Here is a 13,688-nt window from a genome sequence, read left to right on the forward strand (position 1 = left end):
ATCATTAGAGTTCTACAGTAGAGTACTCAGACCTGTGGGCTTTATTTGTATTTTTTATGTCCACATGTGCAATATCAAGCCCATTCTATACCATCAAATGTGCTCACTTGTGTACTAATTTGTTTTCCCACCTTGTGAATAAGTTATGCACTTCATACTTGCTTAAGCTTTTCTGAGTCTTGGAAGTGTTCCTTCAATGGGGGGCCATTTTGTTTGTTTGTCCTGTGACCAGAATAATCTGCAGTGCTTGCATGGACAGATTGGGCTGTTCGCTATTAGACATCCTTGGGCAATAGTAAGTGGCAGTGCATAGCCTTGCCATTGCCTACCCCGCTGTTTGCTATTCAATCTGAGTGACAAATGACCAGTGCAAAGCCATTACAGGGCTGCACCCGGGCTGTTTATCTTTGCGCGTGACTCACTGTCACTCTGATTCACACACGGGCCCTCCCTATCTCTCACTCTCACGTCCCCCTCAGTCCGTAATTCTGTCTGCCCTAAATCACCCCACCCCCTGTTTCACTCGCTGTCTATCCTCCCAACCCGGTTGTATCAGTCCCAATTTCCTTCATTTCTGTCTCTTGTTTGGAGATCATTTTGTCTGTAGGCCTTGTGTTTCTTTCCACTTTTTATTTTGCCCATTTATTCTCTTGCCCTTTCAACCAACGCTTTTCCTTTTCACCTCTCTTTCTCTCTATCGCTCCCTCCTTCACTAACAATAGAGCTGATTGTGGATGAGGGGCCAGGAGGAGGTGGAGCGGTATTGCTGTGGTCAGCCAGGCGTCTCAGTCGCGCCGGCAAGAGCAAACATCACAGAGAGCCCGCACACTATAACCTGAGGTGGCAGGTGCATGCTGGTATTGTGGGAGGCACTGGGGAAGAGGCAGGCATACAGCTCGGCCAGCTCTCATCTCTCCTCACTTCCTCAGGGACAAAAATGTCACAAATGGCTTCCTCCTCCAGTCAAATATGAGATGTATCCTACATTTTAGATGGATATTTTCCTCAATTGTATTGGCATATGATCGTAATCACAACCAACAGAAAAAAAGTAATTTAAGACAAGCTATTCTTACCATGTTGTGGATGTCTACATGTTTATACCATGTTGTAGATGTCTACATGTTTATACCATGTCTACATGTTTATACCATGTTGTACATGTCTACATGTTTATACCATGTTGTACATGTCTACATGTTTATACCATGTTGTACATGTCTACATGTTTATACCATGTTGTACATGTCTACATGTTTATACCATGTTGTACATGTCTACATGTTTATACCATGTTGTACATGTCTACATGTTTATACCATGTTGTACATGTCTACATGTTTATACCATGTTGTACATGTCTACATGTTTATACCATGTTGTACATGTCTACATGTTTATACCATGTTGTAGATGTGTTTGCAGGTGTTGGTCAATTGACCAGAAACAGGCAAATAAACAACATGTCCACCTGCCGGTCTTTAAGAGTGGCAGCTGTGTATGTGGCAGTAATGACTGGGGGCAGTGGAGATCAGTGATGGGTGTCGGCCTAATCGAGCCTGATGCATCCCCTCTTCTCTCTGGCTCTCTGACTCACGTTGGTCTGAGTGCAGCTGGGACTTCACTTTGTGGCTGTGTGGTTGTTTGTTTGGTACTTGAATTTTATGGCAGGTGCAATGGCACGGTCTGGGGCCCATGTGCCTGATGAGTGCGATGTTTATATTCCTCCTCTTGTCCAGTTTTGTAACAGACAGACGCCCCACCCCCTTTCTGATCCAAGCCAATGGTTGAATAGAGAGCATTTACATGCACTTGCTAAGGGGAGCTGATAATGACCTCTAAATACCCTCTACCAGATCTGTAGCTGTGGGATCAATTGTTTGGATTTGTTACAATTCCAGCCACATGACAGATCCTATAGTCTTGGTATTTACCAGTTACTTGTTAGTAAATGAGTTAGTAAATGCTTCTAATGGAGAATGGAAGGATTCTAAGACAAAATGTGAGAAAATAAGCTGTTTACACTTCAGCAATTGATTTGGAGCTTTCAAGTAAATAAGAGTTGAATGACATTGCTGCCTTCTACTGTCAGAACCTGAGTAACAGCAAAAACCCTGTTTCATTATAGTACGTTGTGCTGCAGTGGTGAATGCAGGGCTTGTAATTGGATACTTAAACATGTTCAGGGGTTTTTAGTATTTCATAGCACATTAAAAGCACACATAATGGGGATGCATGTCAATAAACATAGATACATGTTCCTTTAATTTAAAGGGAGAATCCTTAGTTGAAACAATAACAAAGTGGAACACCCCGCCTCTGTTTTGGTCATTGTTAATAAGAATTTGCTCTTAACTGACTTGCCTAGTTGAATAAAGGTTACATTTTAAAACGTTTGGTAAAAGCTGAGGGAGGGGCCTGGAGAAATGTAGCCACTCTCACATTCATAGACAAAGCTATGGAGGCAAGGACTGACCATCCGTGATATCAACATTGTAGTTTTAACCATGTTTTGAGGCGATACATTTTTTGTTTACATTTACATTGTTTACAAACATTGGAGAGAGAACTAAGCTCATGAGGCATTGATAAGTTATATTCTTTAAGAATCAATGGGCATATATCATTAACTTAAGTCCAAATATGGATGTAGCAACTAAAGATTCTAGCTTTAATGGGGTTATTGCAATGTTTACCATCAAAATAGGGTTGGAATTCAAGATTCTTCTAATTACATATGATTTCCAATTGTCTGTATTCAATACTGTGATGGGACACCAGTTCGCTACATTTTCATTTTAAGTACGGTCTTTTAAATTAGATATCAGAAGCACTTTTTGACACTTCAACGCAGCAACATAATACCGTATTTATAGTTTCAGTTATGTTCTTAAAGCCAAGCATTGATTTTTTTTTTCATGCTCTTTAAGAAAAAGAATGAAATGAGAAGTCCAAGCTTGTGGTATTTTGACATATACCTAAATCAGCTACAGATACCTAGGACTTTTAACGGAGTTGGTCCTCATAATGGTATTGATTCCTGAATGTTAAAGCCGTCACTGATCTATTATAACCTATGAAAGAGAAGTGAGAGGCTGATAAACCACGGGACAGGACGTTGGTTCTAGTTATAAATACATGTCCTACAGTGAAGGCAATGTAAAGAATTGCGATATGAAAGGGACTGTCACTGACTGTACAGCTGGACTTGTTTCCCATATTTTTGTGTAAACTGTGAAAATGTGATAACTGTTCAGTCATGTAGAGTAAAATATCACTCTTGCAAGATAGCAAGTATGTTTACAGATCAAATGGCCCTTGGTATGATAAGTTGGTAAAGCAATGATGAAATAGAGCAATGCAAATGCTTCTAGTCCCACCCAGCCATTCTTTGATGGAGTAGCTGCCATTTGGTTTTCTATTTTCTCTAGGTGGGTTTCAAAGCTGATAATCTGTTATTTATCTGACGTGGTCTGTCGCCTCTCCATGTCTTTGCAGATGAATTACCCACAGGATCAACCTTTGACCCCTATGATGTATCTCCCTGAGCTGAACTGACGTGTCATTTCATCTCCATGTCAGCAGTGGGTTGGAAATGACCATTTAAAGCCACCTGATAGAACAATGAAGCGCCACATCTTTGAGGTAATTTGAGGACTCGAGTTTGACATTTTGTGCCATTGTGCACACCAGATGTCCTCATGTCCATGTTTTGTCATAACTTAATGCTATTCTTAGAGATATGTAAATGCTGAATGTTTCACAAATTACTCTTGACTGAGTGCGCACAAGCTAATTTGTACATTCTTTGCATTAGTATTCATTAGGATCATCCTTACATGGACATCTGCTTTGCATATCTGTAAATCATTGGCCAGGCAATCCACCTTTTTTTTGCCCCGTGGGCAGCTCTCCGTTGTGAAATCTTAAAATAACCTCCCCACTGCTGAAAGTGGGTCAGAGCACCATGGCGACGTCAATCCAAAACAAAAGGACCATGTGGTGCATTATGGGTATTTACCCCCTTGATGATTGAGGTGGCGTAATAAAGAAAAGGTTAGCGTTGTACCTAGCAAACTAGGCATCATCCTTATCAGTCTTCTCCAGTCAGGGTCACAACATCCTCATTGACCTTTTTGATTCATGGCCAGCCTCTGAATCCGCTCTAGTGAGCACACCACCCTTGGGTAACTGCAGGGTTGCTGTAGTAACTGACTTGGCTATGTGACAACTATTTATCAATGTGGCACTAGAGGGCACTGTTGTATCCAGAAGAATATGCAGTGTTGATTTGATTTGGCCAGACACATATAGACATACCTGGATGCACAGCCCTACCACAGCCTATTAGATTCTGTCTGAGGGTTTTATGTGGGATATTCAATGTCTGTTTCCATTTGGAACGTGTTGTGCCTACACCTTTAATTATTTTAATGTGTCGAAGACAAACCTAGAAAGATGCAAAGACATTATCACAAAGGAAGGCAGTCACACACAGACAAACCTTACAAATGGAATTGTGCACAATTCAAAAAGAACAAGCCTCCCACTTTTAAGGCACTAGCATTTAAATCGCACACATACATTGGTGCTACCAAACCACTCCCCTTCCAGCATCTTGGTATAAAAATTAAAGTGATCAAATACATAGTCATTAATGCAATTTATTTTGCTGATTGAAACGGATGCAAATATGTAGCCGCTGAATTTTGTCTTAAAGGCAATTTTTTGCCCTCTCGATCATCAAGTCTGGAGGTATTGACATTGCTCATGTGCTTTCCATCTGGCTGTCACTGATAAGAACTTCCAAGGGACTTCTGGGTAATAGTCTCACCAGCTTAAAAGCGGGGGGCATAATGTATTCTGTGGGAGTAGGGGGCCTTAGCAGGCTGGCTCTGCCTCTTACTCTCACTCTCACTCTCCATCTCGCTCCCTTTCTTTCTCTCTCTGAGAAGCGTCAGGCACAGACAGCAGTTTCAATGTAGCTGCAGGGAGGGCCATCTCGCTGCCAGAGAGTCATGATGCGCTCTGAGAGCAATTTTGTCCTGGGAGAAACAAGATGGCTGCTTTCAGCAATCTTTCAGATACAACCTTCAGCAATAGAGCTTGGCTAAAGCCTCGTACATAGTGACCACATCATAGCTCCACGTGTGTATTATTGCTCATTGGATGAGTTGATAATCTGTGTTACAGATTGACCATCCTATGATAGGATCCATGTGATTTGTCTGTTGTTGTTTTAGAGAGGCTTGGTGTAATGTCCCTTCACCCTTACCTCTTGCTCTGTCTCCATGGACAGAAAGAAAATATGTAAAGAAACAGTCACCTTTATTTTTAGGGTCACTACCTCCTGTTTACACCCCCAGGTGTCCTCAAACCAGCACAGGTGCCTCATGGGAGATGGTTGCATAAAGATAAAAAGCATGCACACTAGATTTAAAAGTGTTTTATTTGTGGCCCCAATATGCAGAATGCATGTGGCATCCTATGAACTCTGTTTGACGATAGTATTCAGTGAGTCAGACAGAAACAACAAAGAGCAGTTTCAGAGGCTAGAGAGTGATGTGCTCAGCAGTAGGGGACAGAGAGAAGATGATTCTACGCAACATACTGTATTAAAGAAAAGTGGGGCGAAGAAAAGAAGGAGAACGCCTCCATTCCCCCATCCATCCTGTTGGCCAGCCATAGAGTGACGTAGAGGCACAAATGCACGTCTGAGGAGAGGAAAAAAGAAAACGCTCAGGGAGCACATAATGCAGAGTGACAGTTTTTGGGAGCCGCACCCCACGTCTGTACGCTTGCCAGACACACACAATACAAATCCGATATGTCACTCGCTCATTTCTTTCTTTTTTTATGTCAGATGTTGGACTGGACCCTGCCAGCTCTGTACCATATTCTCTTTTGTGTTGCGTGACAACAGGGGGATTCAGATCGTGCCCACTAGACCATCTCTCTCTGAGGGAGTTAATGACGGACGAAAAAGGGGGATTTTTTCCCTCTAAATTCTAGCTGCCATTAGTAGCCAATCAGAGCTGTCATATTACCCGGGGAACACAGATAGATGACAGGTTTGGCTGTAACCAAAGGCAACGGCGTGACTGTGATAATGTCGGTGTCCTGGCTGGCACACAATAAGCACACTGAGACAGCCACATGTTTTAGGGTACAGTGTAGCATGTTGGAGGCTTTTGCACTATACTCAAATCAAATCGAAAAATTGTATTTGTCACATGCAACAGCTTAACGTGAAATGCTTACTTACAAGCCCTTAACCAAGAATGCAGTTTTTAGAAAATAGAGTTAAGAAAATATTTACTAAATAAACTAAAGTAAATAAAATAATTAAAAAGTAACACAAGAAAATTAAAAAACAATAACGAGGCTATATACAGGGGGTAGTACCCAGTACCCAGTCAATGTGCGGTGTACAGGTTAGTTGAGGTAATTTGTACATGTAGGTAGGGGTAAATTGACTATGCATAGATAATAAACAGTGCGTAGCAGCAGTGCAAAAACAAAGGTGGGAGGGGTCGGGGGTCAATGCCAATAGTCCGGTTGGCCATTTAATTAATTGTTCAGCAGTGTTATGACTTGGGGGTAGAAGCTGTTAAGGAGCCTTTTGGACTTAGACTTCACATCCTGGTAATCCATCTGGCCCCACAGTCTTGCTCACATCGGCTACGGAGAGCGTGATCACACAGTCGTCTGGAACAGCTGGTGCTCTCATGCATGCTTCGGTGTTGCTTGCCTCGAAGCGAGTATAAAATGCATTTCGCCCATCTGGTAGGCTAGTTTCACTGGGCAGCTCACGGCTGGGTTTCATTTTGTAGTCCGTAATAGTTTAAAAAGCCCTGCCACATCCGACGAGCGTCAGAGCCGGTGTAGTAGGATTTAATCTGAGTCCTGTGTTGTGACTTTACTTTCATTAATCTAATGACTGTTATTTATCTAACCAACTAACTATGTTTAATTGTTACCCGATTAAATTAATAATGTAACAATTAACTCAATAGAATTTGGGGCACCAGGAGAGCGGTTCTTTCAAGAGTTCCCATCTCCCAAACATCTCTCCCAAATTACCTATCACATCCATAAACAGTCAACTTAGTAATCATAACCTTGTATCATATCATCATTCTGAACAGTCGTAACCTCCTGCATCTGCAATCTGCAAAAACCCGAGCCTTACTTATGATTCAGTACTACACAAATTGATATAATTGTTTATTTACTAGCTAACTAAATGGTAACACAGGATAAACATACACACTTAATACACTAGAAACAGGTCCCTAGCGGACTGACACAATATGGCGGCTTGTTACAAAAGCAATGGAGTGAGGGGGGGGGCCAAGAGGGACAGAGACACAATACTTTGGTACATTTAGAGACTACTCTCACAGTAATCATATACTTTGCACACAAACCCGCCGCCCACTTTTAGTAAGAGATCATGAATGTATTTATGTGAAATGTCTTGATTCTTCGTGTATTTCTCTTGGAACCAGGCCTTCTTGGAAAGGGTGTTGGGCCTTTTTGCGGCACTCTTGTAAGGCTTTGATTGTTGTTGATTGTTGTTGTTGTTGTTCTCTTCTGCTGTTGTCCGGTATCCGGTGACTTGTCGTGTAGTCCTGAACAGAACTATGGAGTTTATTCTCCTTCCATTTGCCCTGGAAGATGGTTATTGGAAGATAGGCTAGCGTACTATGGGGATTTGAGAAGGGTAGTAGAATCGTCCCACTTAAATGAGCTTTTCTAGATACTTTACTTAGGACAGCTAATCAGCCGTACCAGTGATTGTCTGCGGGAGGTGACTTTATCGTCTCTACCTCATGTTGAGATTCAGAGTTAAAACCACTTTGGATGTGAGTTGCAGCTCAACGTCTCTCTGGTCTGATATGTTAATTCTTCACCCATCATTATATACAGTTCTTCAAAAGGGTAGTTCCGTGAGGTTGACACACTCTCTGACCTCACTCAGGGGGCAGTGACTACTTAGTTGTAGAAAGTGAAACAATTCACTCTTATAGAGGGAATTCTTATTCACTCTTTCTAAAATCACATCCCTCTCTCAACAAAAACACTTTCATACTTTTTCATATTTCATTCACAACGCATCGGATGGACACTTCACACATATAGTATGTATACTTTCCAAGTTACAGCATTTTCTTTATAACATTTTTAATGACATCACAAAACAACAACCAAAATTACATTAGTGGTCTTTGGGTCGCTCTGACCATTCTCCACATTCTATGTCAGAAATATTGTTCCAGAATTTGCTCTAGAACGTGTCAGAGTTTCGGTGGGAAAATGTCTGTGAAACAAAGGCACATTCCTGCGGTGAACATTGGAGAGAGAGAGAGAGAGCTGAATGTTCTTGTCCTTGATTTACAACAGGGTGTGAGCTGGTAACCCCCACCAGCTCCCTTCTCCCCCTCTGCGGGCGAGAGGGGGTCTGGCCGAAGTCATCCACTGCAAAGCTGGTCCAACCCATCTGGATCCTCACAGGACAGTTATGACACCTGTATTGAGGCTTTGCCTCTTTAATGGTTCATCAAAGTGTCCGGATTAGTGTCCCGCTCCTTGAAAGCGGCAGCTCCAGCCTTTAGCTTGGTGCGGATGTTGCCTGTAGTCAATGGCTTCTGGTTGGGATATGTACGTACGGTCACTTTGGGGACAGCGTCGTCTATGCACTTATCGATAAAGCTGGTGACTGAGGTGGTATACTCCAAATCAAATCAAATCAAATCAAATTATATTTGTCACATGCGCCTAATACAACAGATGTAAGTAGTCACTAAGTAGTCACTGCCCCCTGAGTAACCTTACAGTGAAATCTTACAGTAGAAATCTTACAAATCTTACAGTAACCTTACAGTGAAATCCTTACTTACAAGCACTTAAACAACAAGGCCGTTTTAGAAAGTATTTATAAATAAAAAATAAACTTAAAAAGCAACAATAAAAGGGGGCACCCACAGGTTAGGGTGGCTGGAGTCTTTGGCAATTTCTAGGGCCTTCCTAGAACAGACAACTGTCTATTTGGGGCACTCAATACAGAGGCCTATATGTTTGTTCCACTGTTTACCCACGGAAAAAACACATGCATGTGATCTCATGCGACGTTAATATGATAACAACATGTGACAACCTGTAAAAACAACATGTGACAACCTGTAAAAACAATATGTGACAACATGTAAAAATAACATGTGATAACATTTAAAAACAACATGTGACAACATTTAAAAAATAACATGTGACAACATTTAAAAACAACATTTGACAACATGTAAAAACAACATTTGACAACATGTAAAAACAACATGTGACAACATGTAAAAACAACATGTGACAACATGTAAAAACAACATGTGACAACATGTAAAAACAACATGTGACAACATGTAAAAACATGTGACAACATGTAAAATGGGAATGCCATAAATCAAGAGGTTGTGAGTTCAAATCCCAGGTGAGGACATGTTGAATACTAATTACTGTATAAACATACACAATGTGGTCATGTTTGTCAAATATGTTAATTGAAAACGTTTAGTTTGCAGTGTTCTAAACCACATGTGAAAAGTTATGTGAAAATCCACGTGAAATATCATCACATGTAAAGAGTTCCAAAACCACGTACTTTCACATGTGAAATTTCACGTGTGAAGGACAATTTTACCCGTGCCAAAATGTTTTTCCACATATGAAATCATGTGGTTTTCCCATAAGGCTATATTCTATGCTAAAACATGGAATATCAATGATATATATTGTGTTGTCCTAGGTCAAGAGTAATTGGTACCAAAATAGTTTAATTTATGGTGCAAACCCTTACACCAACCATGCTTACTGATGCATGCGGCATATGATACTCTACAGGCCAAAGCACACACATGCACTCACACATACAAACTCTCACACAAACACACACACACTCAAGGGGAGGGCACTGCAAGTCTATAGAACTTTTATGCAACTGAGGAGGGCAAAAATTTCTCTATGAGTCATTGAATTACATTTTTGAGGGCCTCTAGCTACCACATCAAGTAGACCTCTAGTTGTGTTTATGTGGGATGGGAGAGGAGTGGGCAGAGGATATCAACGACGGTTCTGTATCTGTAGTCCTCATTATGTGATTCATGTACTGAATGATTCAGCAGCATTGGGTTTGTTTACACCCACAGAGCTTTTCAGTCTTAGGGACCAAAGATAGTGACAGTGGTTGTATCAAATCAAATCAAATTGTATTTGTCACATGCGCCAAATACAACAGGTGTATTACATTGAAATGCTTACTTACAAGCCCTGAACCAACAATGCAGTTTTAAGAAAAATACACAAAAAAAGAAAAGAAAACGAACAAATAATTAAACTGCAGCAGTAAAATAACAATAGCGAGGCTGTATACAGGGGGTACCGGCACAGAGTCAAGGGGCGGGGGCACCGGTTAGTCGATGTAATTGAGGTAATATGTACATGTAGGTAGAGTTATTAAAGTGACTATGCATACATAATAACAAAGTGTGGCAGCAGTGTAAAATAGGGGGCGGGGGGCAATGCAAATAGTCTAGATAGCCATTTGATTAGATGTTCAGGAGTCTTATGACTTGGGGGTAGAAGCTGTTTAGAAACCTCTTGGACCTAGACTTGGTGCTCCGGTACCACTTGCCGTGCGGTAGCAGAGAGAACAGTCTATGGCTTGGGTGGCTAGAGTCTTTGAAAATTTTTAGGGCCTTCCTCTGACACCGCCTGGTATCGAGGTCCTGGATGGCAGGAAGCTTGGCCCCAGTGATGTATTGGGCCGTATACACTACCCTCTGTAGTGCCTTGTGGTCGTTGTCAAACCAGGCAGTGATGCAACCCGTCAGGATGCTCTCGATGGTGCAGTTGTAGAACCTTTTGAGGATCTGAGGAAACATGACAAATCTTTTCAGTCTCCTGAGGTGGAATAGGTTTTGTCGTGCCCTCTTCATGACTGTTTTGTTGTGCTTGGACCATGTTAGTTTGTTGGTGTTGTGGATGCCAAGGAACTTGAAGCTCTCAACCTGCTCCACTACATTCCCGTTTATGAGAATGGTCCTCCTTTTCCTGTAGTTCACAAACATCTCCTTTGTCTTGATCACGTTGAGGGAGAAGTTGTTGTCCTTGCACCACACGGTCAGGTCCCTGATCTCCTCCCTTTAGGCAAACTTAATGATGGTGATGGAGTTGTGCCTGGCCATGCAGTCATGAGTGAACAGGGAGTACAGGAGGGGACTGAGCATGCACCCCTGAGGGGCCAAAGTGTTGAGGATCAGTGTGGTGGGTGTGTTGTCACCTACCCTTACCACCTGGGGGCGGCCCATGAGGAAGTCCACGATCCAGTTGCAGAGAGAGGTGTTTAGTCCCAGGGTGCTAGGTTAGGGATTTGAGGGCACTATGGTGTTCTCACATAGGTGTTCCATTTGTCTGGATGTGTTCCTTTTGAGGGCAGTGTGGAGTTCAATAGAGTTTGCATCATCTGTGAATCTGTTGGTGCTCTATGCAAATTGGAGTGGGTCTAGGGTTTCTGGGATAATGGTGTTGATGGTGTTGATGTGAGCCTTTCAAAGCACTTCATCGCTACAGACGTGAGTGCTATGGGTCGGTAGTCATTTAGGCAGGTTATCTTAGTGTTCTCGTGTCACTGGGCAGCTCTCGGCTGTGCTTCCCTTTGTAGTCTGTAATAGTTTGAAAGCCCTTCCACACCCGTCGAGCATCAGAGCTGGTGTAGTACAATTCGATCTTAGTCCTGTATTGACACTTTGCTGTTTGATGGTTTGTCGGAGGGCATAACGGGATTTCTTATAAGCTTCCGGGTTAGATTCCCACTCCTTGAAAGTGGCAGCTCTAGCCTTTAGCTCAGTGCGGCTGTTGCCTGTAATCCATGGCTTCTGGTTAGGGTATGTACGTACAGTCCCTGAGGGGACGACGTCGTCGATGCACTTATTGATGAAGCCAGTGACTGATGTGGTGTATTCCTCAATGTCATCGTAAGAATCCAGGAACATTTTCCAGTCTGTGCTAGCAAAACAGTCCTGTAGCTTAGCATCTGCTTCATCTGACCACTTTTTTATTGACCGAGTCACTGGTGCTTCCTGCTTTAATTTTCGCTTGTAAGCAGGAATCAGGGGGATAGAGTTATGGTCAGATTTTCCAAATGGAGGGCGAGGGAGAGCTTTGTATGCGTCTCTGTGTGTGGAGTAAAGGTGAAATTGTTGCATTTTCCATTTATATTTTTGTACAGTGTATGTTTAAGATGTGCATTCTCCATTGCGCCATATTAAATTGTATTTTTACCTAAAAGGTTTTAAGTTCATTAACCATAACCAACAAACTGAATTAACTAGCTAAATACTGTGCGTCCCTCTTATTACATTTTAGTCATTAAGCACTCTTATCCAGAGTGACTAAGGTTAGGTTCCTTGCTTAAGGGCACATCGACAGACTTTCCACCTAGTCGTCTCAGGAATTCGAACTAGCAACCTTTTGGTTACTGGCCCAACGCGCTTAACCGTTAGGCTACCTTCCGCCCTATCTTAGCTTATACTACAGGCTCCAGCAGTGGGCGAAAATACGCTTCCAATTACACAGAAAGGGAGCAGTTTCAAGGTTACCTGTCAGGGAATCAAGCTTATTTACATCTTATGTAAGATGTCACACTAGTAGTTTGGTCTCAATGAAAGTGGGCCGCAGTTAGTGTCAAGTAGTTTGTGGCTTCAGCTCACTCTTAGGTCCTTTGGCATAGCGGTATGTTCTTTTGATGCGCAATACATTTTGTGACAATATTATCATAATTTGCCAATAATTATATAACTAACAAACTGAAATATTTAGGTAAATACTGTGTTTCCCTGTCTTATCTCATTGTACACTGCAGTTTTGAAAGTGAATTTTCCCTATAATACAGGCTACCAATAACAGTTATAATAATTAGGACTAGATTCAATCAAATCTGTGCTTCCCGACACCCTCATACTGAGAGAGCTGTCAAATCCACAAGTGGCACCCAGTTTTGTACCTATCGCAGACATTGCCATTGGATGCACCGAGTCGCATTAGTAGAAATCCCATCCAGCCATGTTACAGCCAAGTTTGAACACTGGCATGTATGATGTAATCTATACCTCGATTAGGCTGATATAAATCCTAATAATTTTGTTAATGATAATTATCAATGATTTTCAGTTTAAGTATCATTATTTATATATAGCATACGTTTTCTCGTTCTGAACTTTAAACGCAGGTGCAACAGGTGTGGCTTCGTGACAATGACCACAAGAGCAGCCATTGAAAGCTCTAATGCAGTTACACTTCCAACACCACCAAAACACCAGCTATGCGGGTGTCGGCTAGCGCGGGTTAACACTAGATCTGATTGAATCTAGGCCTTAATAGCAAAATAGTTTATGGAAATAAATATGGTTTTGTGATTCTGAGTTGTATTAGCATAAATACGGATACGTGAGGTCTAAATTAGGTTAAACACTGCCCCCATTTCTACAGTCTTCATACTTCACAGCATTATTGTATGGCTGGCCATCATAAATTGAACTTCATATGACATGGCTATGATAGCCTTATGACGACGTTGTTGAGAATAGTGTGCACCAATACACTCCACGTCTCTGTTTATAAGTGGCTCATCTTTGCAA

This window comes from Oncorhynchus tshawytscha, linkage group LG29 (assembly GCF_018296145.1).
Source record: "Oncorhynchus tshawytscha isolate Ot180627B linkage group LG29, Otsh_v2.0, whole genome shotgun sequence".
In the NCBI taxonomy this organism is placed as follows: Eukaryota; Metazoa; Chordata; class Actinopteri; order Salmoniformes; family Salmonidae; genus Oncorhynchus; species Oncorhynchus tshawytscha.